This window comes from Sapajus apella, unplaced genomic scaffold, assembly GCF_009761245.1.
Source record: "Sapajus apella isolate SASKATOON/1434 unplaced genomic scaffold, GSC_monkey_1.0 scaffold52, whole genome shotgun sequence".
NCBI classification, from domain to species: domain Eukaryota; kingdom Metazoa; phylum Chordata; class Mammalia; order Primates; family Cebidae; genus Sapajus; species Sapajus apella.
The window spans coordinates 10,498,971-10,509,892 of record NW_022436992.1 but is presented as its reverse complement, the minus strand read 5'-3'; the positions used below and the strand labels follow the sequence as shown (position 1 = coordinate 10,509,892).

Here is a 10,922-nt window from a genome sequence, read left to right as displayed (position 1 = left end):
AAAAAAAAAAAAAAAAAAAAAAAAAAAAACCTCATCTCTATTAAAAATACAAAAATCAGCCAGGTGTGGTGGCAGGCTCCTGTAATCCCAGCTACTCAGGAGGCTGAGGCGGGAGAATTGCTTGAACCCGGGACGCAGAGGTTGCAGTGAGCCGAGACAGCACCACTGCACTCCAGCCTGTGTGACACAGCGAGATTCCATCTCAAAAAAAAAAAAAAAATCAAAGTTCTGAGAAGTATTGTAACAGAAACAACAGTTCAAATATTGTAAAATAAAATAATGCTTTGACAGGCAAAGCTGAATAGCTACTAGTTGTCTAGATAGCACTGAGATCCATTACATTAAAAAATATTTAGGATTCATTTACCTTATACTACATATATTCTGCAAAAACTGAGTTAACCAAATAATAACATGTGCAACCCATCACTGGATAATCTAGCTTAGTCATACTGTGTCATAAAGAAGTTGAGAAATCACTAGTTTGTAAAATGGTAACCTGAACAAGCTATATCATAAGGTTACAGTGTTATATTTGTAGTCCCCCATCCAATCAAGTTCACCCAGCAAGAGAAATGAAAATGCTAGGAAATATAGTTTAATCCAGTTTTTGACATGTCACAGGTAAAACCTACATGAAAAAAATGGTGTATCTCTGACAATCACCTATCTGAAAAGTTATATCTGAACACATTCCTATTCTCAGCATATATCTTGTATTTAGCAGTTGTGTAAAACAAATGAAAGCTATGAACTAAAATAGGAGAAAAGGATGCCCTCTAGTGGGAACACATTTTTTAAAAGCCACTGAAATAATATGTAGTCTTTTCTTTCTTATTAAAAAAATAATAATAAAAGAGATTTTAAATATTTGTTTACAGCTTTTTAAAGGAGAAAATCTCAGGTTGATATACCTTTTACTTTTTAATAGAATTAATTTTTAGCTAGGGAACAGAGAGTTGATGGGAAAGAAAAGGTCAACAAAGGGCAAGTTATCCTCAAGAAAAACAGGGAAGAAAATACAACAGGAAGTCAACCCCATCTGGAATTTCAAGGCTTGGGATTTTATAGCACTTGCCATTGACAACCAATTTTGACTTCTAGCTACTACGTGATTTGGGAGGGTTGGGGGAGGGAGATCCTTTTTTTGTTCTTTTTTTTTTTTTTTTTTTAGATGGAGTCTTGCTCTGTTGCCCGGCTGGAGTGCAGTGGTGCGATCTAGGCTCACTGCTACCTTCTCTGCCTCCTGGGTTCAAGTGATTCTCCTGTCTCAGCCTCCCGAGCAGCTGGAACTACAGGCACATGCCATCACTCCCAGTTAAGTTTTGTATTTTTAGTAAAGACGGCATTTCATCATGTTGGCCAGATGGTCTCGATCTCTTGACCCCATGATGTATCTGCCTCAGCCCCTCTTTTCTACTTCTGTGAAATGTCGGTATATTTTCTCTTCAAGGCCCATGCATCTCTCCAAGTGTGACTTTTTTTAAAAAAGGGTGTGTATCATATAGGCTATATAATTTTGATACTGAGAACTGCACAGAGAACAATGCTATTAAATGATAAAGACAATCTCCAAGAAGAGGTTGTATTTAAGCAGCTGAAACACTGTACAACCCTTGGAAGAGGATCTCAGATGAACACAAAAGCAAGTAAAAAAGATGAACTTTGGGAGGTTGAGGTGGGATGATCACCTAAGGTCAGGAGTTCAAGACCTCAAGACCAGCCTGGCCAACATTGTGAAACCCCATCTCTACTAAAGATACAAAAATTAGCTGGGTGTGGTGGTGGGTGCCTGTAATCCCAGTTACTCAAGAGGCTGAGGCAGAATCACTTGAACTCGGGAGGTAGAAGTTGCAGTGAGCCAAAAATCGAGCCATTGTGCTCCAGCCTGGGTGACACAGCGAGACTTCATCTCCAAAAAAAAAAAAAAGGATGAACTATAGTATAAGTAACTCATTGAAAAGCAGAAGTAGCCAAAATTATTTTGCTTGAAGAAACTGGTCAAAGGATACTTCCAGAAGTAAAACTGCTGGAGGAAGGAAATCTAAGACAAAGTTTATAAGGCTTCATAAACTGGGAGCCTAGATCAGGAGTGGAGAGCTTTTTTACCTTCTACTTAAGAATCACAGAGGAAATATAAATCATCCCTTGCCAAAATAAAAAGAAACTTAAGGGTCTGTCTTTTTTTTTTTTTTTTAAGAGCTCTCTTTATTTTTAGAAATAGGAAGAGAATAAAAACATCTATTAAATATACATGTAACTCTATATGTGCATTTTTAAAAACCTACGCCATGTGTTTAAGGGAGAGACTCAAGAGGAGAGAGAAACACGGTATCGAGACCCATACAAACATACTCTTCAAGAGAAAACCTACAGCTAAAGAGATTCCACAGCAGAGAAAGAGAAGCGAAAAAGTGGGAGAGCAAGATCCAGAAGTGAGAGAACTGGGAAGCTTAGTAAGTAGGTTTTCCAATACGTGTACTCTTCACACAGTAGTCTTACTTGAAACTGATACGTTCATTCAGCATTTAAAACTATACTTTCTATACTGGAAATCGGCTTTTCTACTATTTTTTTTCAGGTGGAATTCTGCAATTTCTGTAACATGTAACAATAAAAAGCATCCACCCATCCTTTTGTTATTTATTATCTATTATATGCCAAGATACAGCAGTGAACAAAAATATTTGCTAAGGATACAGCAGTGAATAAAAATTCTTGCCATTTCTCTAGTGGTTTAATAGCAAGGCCCTTCATTTTTAATTATGTACCTGATGACTTACATATATTACTTTGTCAATCTTCATAAAGTCATGAGTAGGTGGAAAGTGTGATAAAACTTCTTTTGTGGCTATAGATGATTTAAAGCTGGTTCAAATCTGCCCAACAAAGTGAATGGAAAAATGGCTGAAAGACTGAATTTAAAGAGTTCTTTATGAACTTTATGAAAGAGGAAAGTTTAATTCATTTCTAAAAGTTTTCAGTATAATAGAACTTGGTCCACTTTAAAATAACTGATTGGTTTGCTTGATTTTAAAGAACTGATCTACACTCTTATTTGTTTGTAGAAATGCATCCCTGTTCTGAAAACAGAAACTTATCTTAGCAACAATGGACTTGCTCAGAGTGAGCTTAGGAACAGCCTTTCAGAGCCTCTTATCTGGAAATAGAGAAGCTTCTATATTACTCAATCTACTATTATACTCAGCCATGATTAGTGCTATTTTCTGACTCGTAAATGAAGGAAGAGGAGGTGGATAAAGAGTGCCTGGGACAATGTGGGGATTCAATAACATCTGTTGAATGAATGAAGTAAATGAAAAGAGAAGGGGACGTTTTCCTAGAGTAATTAGATAAGAGCACAAAAAGAAGAGAAAGGCAGAGGGAATAAATGTGTGTCTATAATAGATTTTTTTTTTTTTTTTTTTTTTTGAGACAGAGTCTCGCACTATTGCCCAGCCTGGAGTGCAGTGGCCCGATCTCCGCTCACTGCAACCTCCGCCTTCCAGGTTCAAGCAATTTTCCTGCTTCACTCTCCCAAGCAGCTGGGATTACAGGCACCCACAATCATGCCTCGCTAATTTTTTATATTTTTTTAGTAGAGGTGGGGTTTCACTATGTTGGCCAGGCTGGTCTCAAACTCCTGACCTCATGATCTGCCCACCTTGGCCTCCCAAAGTGCTGGGGTTACAGGTGTGAGCCACCACACCCAGCTCAGTCTTTTTTTTGAGACAGAGTCTCATTCTGTCACCCAGGCTGGAGTGCAGTAGTGCGATCTTGGCTCACTGCAACCTCCACCTCCTAGCCTTCTTGATGTAAGAATTACTGAATAATGAAAGTAGAGGTGGGGGATGAAGGCCCTGAACAACAAGTACTTGTTTTCTATAGCAGAAAAAAAAAATAAGTAGGTAAAAATGCTGCACCTAATACCTCGAGGAGTAAGCCACCAGGTGGCAACAGCAGCCCAGGAAAACTAGGTTGTAAGTTTTAACATGTAATAAGGTGGTTAACGGGAAACAGGTTTTTAAGAAATGAATCCCCTGTCAGCCATGGTCTTGTGATAAAAATTTTATATGTAAAATCTGAAAATAAGGCCAGGTGAGGTGGCTCACGTCTGTCAGCTCAACACTTTGGGAGGCTGAGGCGGGAGGATTGCTTGAGCCCAGGAGTTCAAGACCAGCCTGGGCAACATAGTGAGACCTCATGTCTACAGGTATTGATCGACTTATGAGCTATGCAACTTACGACCATTCAACTTTACGACCACAATCGCTAGCCCCGACTGCTCCGCGTCTTGCAGCACAAACGTTGCCCAGCTGGGAGTACAACAGTGCGGACCAGCTTCCGGCAGCACTACCATCTCTGTGTGCACCATTTCAACTGTTATCCCAGACTTGGTACAGCAATTTGTGTTTTGTGTCTCGGATATTTTTCATCAAACCCCTCCCAATAAACTTCTTATACATTTCAAAGCAATGGACCCAAACATCGAACGATTTGCAAGGATTGACTGGATGGCGCACGATGTGTTTCATCCATATTGTGAAACTTATGAAGAAAAAAAGAAACATACAATTCAGACAAAGCTCACCACGTTTATGAAAAAACCAACTCCGGTAACCCCCAACTGCTGCCTCAGATGACGACATCAACGATCCGCAGCCAAGCACCAGCGGCCAATAAAATGTTTCGTGCATGTTTATATATTTTGATATGTTTTGCAATTGGGAAAATGTTTCCTATGGTTTTTTTTACACCTGTATTTTGTAATTTTGTATGTTTTGCAAATACGTATTAAACCAGTTGTACTGGTAATGCAGGGTTTTACTTAAACCTGACGAATGTAAAAATAAGAAACAAAATGGTGTAGAGATGATACAAATGGCATAAAATGAACAAAGAAAATTATAATATATAACAATCATGAAAGAAAATTATGATAAAATATGACTTAAAGATTTTTATGAGGGTGGGGGGAGGTAAAAAAAAAAAAAAGATTTTTATAACATCATTTCACAGTACTGTACATATAGCCTACTCAACTTACAAGCAAATCGTGTTACAACCGGCCTGTTGGAACCAATCATGGTCGTAAGTCGAGCACTAGCTGTATTTTGAAAAAAATCACACACACACACAGACACACACACACACACACACCCAGTATTTCCATATACACGTGCAATTCAGTTTAGTTGCTTTAAACAATGCACACTACTAGGTAGAAACTGCTCTGTTTTGAAAATTCTGCAGGCAGGTCTGTGGGAACAAGGCAGAGAGAGCTTGGTTTAGACTCCAACTTTCCAAAAAATAACAGGCCCTTTTAAAGGAAGGTACTGTAATGATTTTTAATCTGCTAGAGATTTGGTCACTTAAATGCTGACTCTTTTACAGATGAATAAACGGAAGCACACAGGCACTAAGTAACTTTCTCCAAAGGCACAGAGCCGTTCAGTGGCAAACCAGTGATTAAGATAAAGGGTTGCCTACTGAAGCATATCTTTTGATAACAATCCTTTTTCCCCTAGAGGTAGATGCCTTCAGAACCTATTTATTATAATATGGAGATATATATTTAATGCCTTGTTTTATTGTTTTTCCCTCGACTTTTTATTTTCTAAGAAGATTCTACCAATTACATAACTTCTCTGGAATGAAATTCTGAGGTTCAGGAATCATTCTTGGGGCAGGTGCTTACAGATAATTATTTTCAGAGGTTGATCACCAAACAAAGCTCTACCTAAAGTCACTATGTTAAGTTCTTACTCTAAAGCAGTGTTTTCTCAACTTTTTGAAAATTACAGGAAAAACTTATAGGCCATGCAAAGACTGTGTACCACTGAGCACTGATAACAGGGTCTCAGAGCTGTTTACAAAGCCTTCCCATCATATACTTGGCTAATAATGTACGCACAGCAATAGGTGGCCTCTGGAAAAACACGCTACATGTAAGAGAATAATGTCATTTCAAATCATGAAAGGGGGAAACACAGTTAATGCCCCTCCCCACTGGCCTGGGACTTCTTGGTCTACTGTTTAAACACTCTTTTTTTTGAGACCAAGTCTCACTCTAATGCCCAGGCTGGAGTGTAGTGGCACGATCTCGGCTCACTGCAACCTCCGCCTCCTGGGTTCAGGCAATTCTCCTGCCTCAGCCTCCTGAGTAGCTGGGATTACAGGCACGCGCCACCATGCCCAGCTAATTTTTTGTATTTTTAGTAGAGACGGGGTTTCACCATGTTGACCAGGATGGTCTCAATCTCTTGACCTCGTGATCCACCCGCCTCGGCCTCCCAAAGTGCTGGGATTACAGGCGTGAGCCACCGCGCCCGGTCCTCCTTTTTCTCAAACAATTACGGAAAGTCATTATAAGAGTGTTTAGCCCAGACACAGTGGCTCACACTTGTATGTAATCCCAGCACTTTGGGAGGCCGAGGCGGGTGGATCACGAGGTCAAGAGATTGAGACCATCCTGGCCAACATGGTGAAACTCCATCTTTACTAAAAATACAAAAATTAGCTGGGCATGGTGGCGCACACCTGTAATCCCAGCTACTCGAGTGGCTCAGGCAGGAGAATTGCCTGAACCCAGGAGGTGGAGGTTGCGGTGAGCCGAGATCGCGCCATTGCACTCCAGCCTGGGCAACAAGAGCAAAACTCCGTCTCAAAAAAAAAAAAAAGAAAGAAAAAGAAGGAAAAATGGAAATCCTTAATGTATCACATGATATATAAGGAGGGAGTTGAAAAAATACTGCTTTCTAAATGTGTTTTTTTAAATAACTAAACTAGAATTGTCTGCACATGTATTTGTTATAGGTTCCCAGTCAAGTAAGGCACATGACAGCTCTTTGTATTGAGGTCGGAAAAGATCTGGCCTGGATCTATATTTTAAGATCATTTCTCATTGACTTAGCATTACTATTTCTCGCAACCAAAATTTTTGAGCACTTGCAGTACCCACTTAGTGCTTAGAGCCTAAATGGGGAATAAGGATAAGTAAATAAGCATTTAAAACAGTATGAAGACTAAGAGATAGAGATTTACAGAAACACAGCCAAACATATACAAATGATAAAAGATGACTTGTGTCTAGTTGGGGAAGTACAACAGGCTCACCCTAACACAACTCTTCATACCAAGCAGTCCCTGAAGTCCACTCTAAAACACTGAAATATAACTTCACGTCCCTTTGTTCTAATGTTCTCTACATATGGAGCAGTTATTCTAAATCCAGTCTCAAAAACTCACCACACACAAGAATTAAGTCACTTTCTCCTATTTTGTAGGCTACCCAATTTAAAATGTTAGCAAGTCCTCTGAAATCCTACCTTCAACTGTTAAATTACATTTCTTTATGTCTGCTCCAGTTTCTTCAAGGATTTTAAAATAAAGGGACCCACAACAAACATAAAACTCTGGATAGGACTAGGAATAATTAATACAAAATAGAGAGGACTCTAGCACTGAGGGAAAAGGGGCGTGGTTTATATCTGGTTTAGGAGGCATGCAAGTCTGATTTTAGACGTGTTTCGTTTGAAGTGATCATGAGATATGCAAGCTGAAAGGTACAGTAAACAGTTGGTTAGGATGAGCTGATCTTTGGGACACTTTCTCTGAGAGAGGATGTCTTTGTATCCGAGAGTGATATATGATAATATGGAAAAGAAAGAAGGAAGGGACTAAGCATAAAGACAAAATGAGGAAAATGGATAGTGCTTATACAGTTTGAAGCGAACCCAAAATAAACCAAAGTATACAAAACAAAATTTAAAAGTTTTTTAACACTGACTTTAATATAAATATTCATTTCTTTCCTCCACTTACAATGTCTAGCCATGGTTCTGAGCAGTATGACACTAGCAGGGCACCATCTAGAAAATGCATCCATGTTAGCAATGCATCAAGAATGACTGAAATGTAACATAAAAAACAGTTCACCCATGTAAATATAGTATAGCAATAATACCAACCCAGAAAATTCAAGAACATACTTTAAGAGCATGCAAACAAATATAAACTTTACCAGGATTTGAATCTTGCCTGACTATAAAGATACCGCTTACCTCATCTTTGCTTTCCTCAACAATGAAAAAGGAAAAAAAAGAAAAAGGATAATCTCTGTACATTACAGGATCATCACAGGCCCATAAACATTAATTCTTTTGCCCCTCCTCTACATTTCAAGAACATCTGACGTCAAGTTGGGTGGTGGTCAGTTATTACTACCATTTCTCAGCTCCAAGCCCACCCTTCCACACTCTCCTCTGCTGGGTCTAGGAAGTAGTTCTCAACCAGGGGCCATTTTGCCCCTTAGGGATCACTCAGCAATGTACGGAGACACTCTCAGTTCTAACAATTAGCAGGACACGGAGGGCTACTGGCATCAATTTTGTGGAGGCTAGGAATGTTACTAAACATCCTACAAAGCACAGGACAGCCCCCTGGCCTAAAACGTCTACGATGCCAAGGTTGAGAAACCATGGTCTAGAATCTGCCAACTCAATTATTCAGACTTCCTTGGCAGCTTGTTTCTGGTTTACCAATGGGAGGCTTCAGAGGGAGAGAAAAAAATGGCAAGAGGTCAGCATCCTTCTAGCAGAAGGGCTCCTTCTATCCAGAGCTCCAACACCAGCTAGTTGCATCCTGCTCAGAAGGCTAAATACCAACTGTGTAAAGATATCCTGCTCAGAAGGCTAAATACCACCTGTGTAAAGACAGGCAAGTGGGCCTCTGAATTCCTAAATTGCAGTAACTCAATTTTTTCCTTTTTCGCAAGGACGGTAATGTTTTACATCTGTACTGTCCAATGTAATAGCCATTGGCAATTAAAATGCCTTTTCAGGTGACATGGCCTAGAAGCAGTGATACAATAAGTACACCAAGCAAGCACCAAGCAAGTCTAAACGGTATCCTTCACTAAGAGAAACCAGGGCTCCTCACAGAAATGAAGGACTCCATGGGCTGGGCAGAGCAAATACATGAGCCTGTAATATATCCAGTTCTAAAATGAATCATCCAGAAATGACTGAGTTAGAATGATGGGGACATATCAAAAGTACATAGAAAACCTTAAAGTGGTTTCACCAGCCAAATGTGGGACAATTTGAGCAACAAGATTAATAATAATAGACTGGCCAGGCATGGTGGCTCATGTCTGTAATCCCAGCACTTTGGGAGGCAGAAGGGGGTGGGTCACGAGGTCAAGAGATTGAGACCATCCTGGCCAACATGGTGAAACACGATCTCTACTAAAAATATAAAAATTAGCTGGGTATGGTGGCACATGCCTGTAGTCCCAGCTGCTCAGGAGGCTGAGGCAGAAGAATCGCTTGAACCCGGGAGGCAAAGGTTGCAGTGAGTGAAGATGGCGCCTCTACACTCCAGCCTGGTGACAGAGCGAGTCTCCATGTCAAAAAAAAAAGTAATAGATAACTCACTGAATAACACAAGAAATCACGACTCCATACTGATATAAAGGAATAAATAAATCAGAAGAAGGAAACAGAAAAAATTTTCCTCGTGGTAGACTGACTCAAAATTACATTCCAACTCCTTAATTCACTGGTACTAGAAGTATGCTGTCCAATACAGGAGCCACTAGGCACATGTCACTATTTAAAAGTAATCTATTAAAATTAAACTAAAAATGTAGTTCCTCAATTGCACTGGCCATATTTCAAGTGCCCATGTGGCTAGTGGCTACAGCATTGGACAGTGCTGCACTGGACAATGGCATTTGAGAGACTGAATCATAATTTTGTGAAAATAAGGTCTAGAATAGTTTTTTTTATTGAAGAAAGAGTCTCATTCTGTCACCCCAGCTGGAGTACAGTGAGGCGATCTAGGCTCACTGCAGCCTCTGCCTCCCTGGTTCAAGCGATTCTCATGTCTCAGCCACCCAAGTGGTTGAGGCTACAGGTGTGCATCACTACACCTGGCTATTTTTTGTATTTTTACTAGAGACGGGGTTTCACTATGTTGCCCAGGCTGGTCTTGAACTCCTGGCCTAAAGTGAGCCCGCCCGCCTAGGCCTCCCAAAGTACTAAGATTACAGAGGTGAGCCACCACACCCAGCCTAGAATAGTCTTAAGGTAAGATCTAATTTTGTTGTTTTCTGAAACTCTTAAAATTTTGTAATGGAATTGAAATAAAAGATCATTTCACATAAATAAAGAGAATAAAAGAAATAACAGGAATAAAATTTTGAATGCTGAAAAGCAGAATTAGGTAACTGAATAAGGGGACTGGAAAGAGCTGAATCCTAGTATGGGCAAAGGTGAAAGCTAAGAAACAATCCAATTTACAAAGCAAATTCAACGAAATGTCTGGGACCGGCAGCATCAGCCATTGCTGAAACCATAGTTAGGGTGGAGAACTGCTGAAGGATAGAAGATGGATAAAAGGTCTTTGAGAAGCAGTTAAATTTCTAATCTGCCTCCTCAACATTACACTGCACTTCAAGCGGAAAGTACAAGTTTGTATATTAAAGAGGGTCTCTGATTCCTAGGAACTCAAGGCATTACTGACAACAGAATAAAGCACACATTTTGTTGAAAACAGAGGGATTAAGTAAGTAAATCATTTCCAGAAACAGAAAGAAGAAGAGGAGAGGAGGAGAGAGAAAGGGACAGAAAATAGAACATAAAAGGGAAGAAAGCTGGAACCCTACTCTAGAAGCTTCAATATCCTCAAAGTAAGAAAAATGGAAGGGAGGAAATAATCAACAGAGTAATTCAAGAAAACTTCCCAGAACAGAGAATAGGAGTTGCCAGGCTCAAAGGGTCCAGACAGTACTCAATACAATGAATAAAAAGAGATCTCTACCAATCACATTTTGGAAGAACAGGCCCTCAAAGGGAGATTCTACTAGCTTCTAGGAGAGGGGGAGTGGAGAGGGGAAAGAATGGATTACACACAAAGAC

The 10,922-nt window shown here is 39.8% G+C and overlaps 1 protein-coding gene and 1 long non-coding RNA gene across 2 annotated transcripts in view; both read right to left on the bottom strand.

Moving 5' to 3' along the window:
* KCMF1 (potassium channel modulatory factor 1) overlaps positions 1-10,922 on the bottom strand; it is an 81,587-nt gene that overhangs the window by 37,090 nt on the left and 33,575 nt on the right. The window lies entirely within an intron of this gene.
* Positions 7,808-9,183, bottom strand: LOC116526859. The gene is made up of 2 exons (XR_004258302.1): positions 8,705-9,183; positions 7,808-8,666 (listed from the first exon to the last, which is right to left on the bottom strand). It is a non-coding gene; the product is annotated as an uncharacterized LOC116526859 (long non-coding RNA).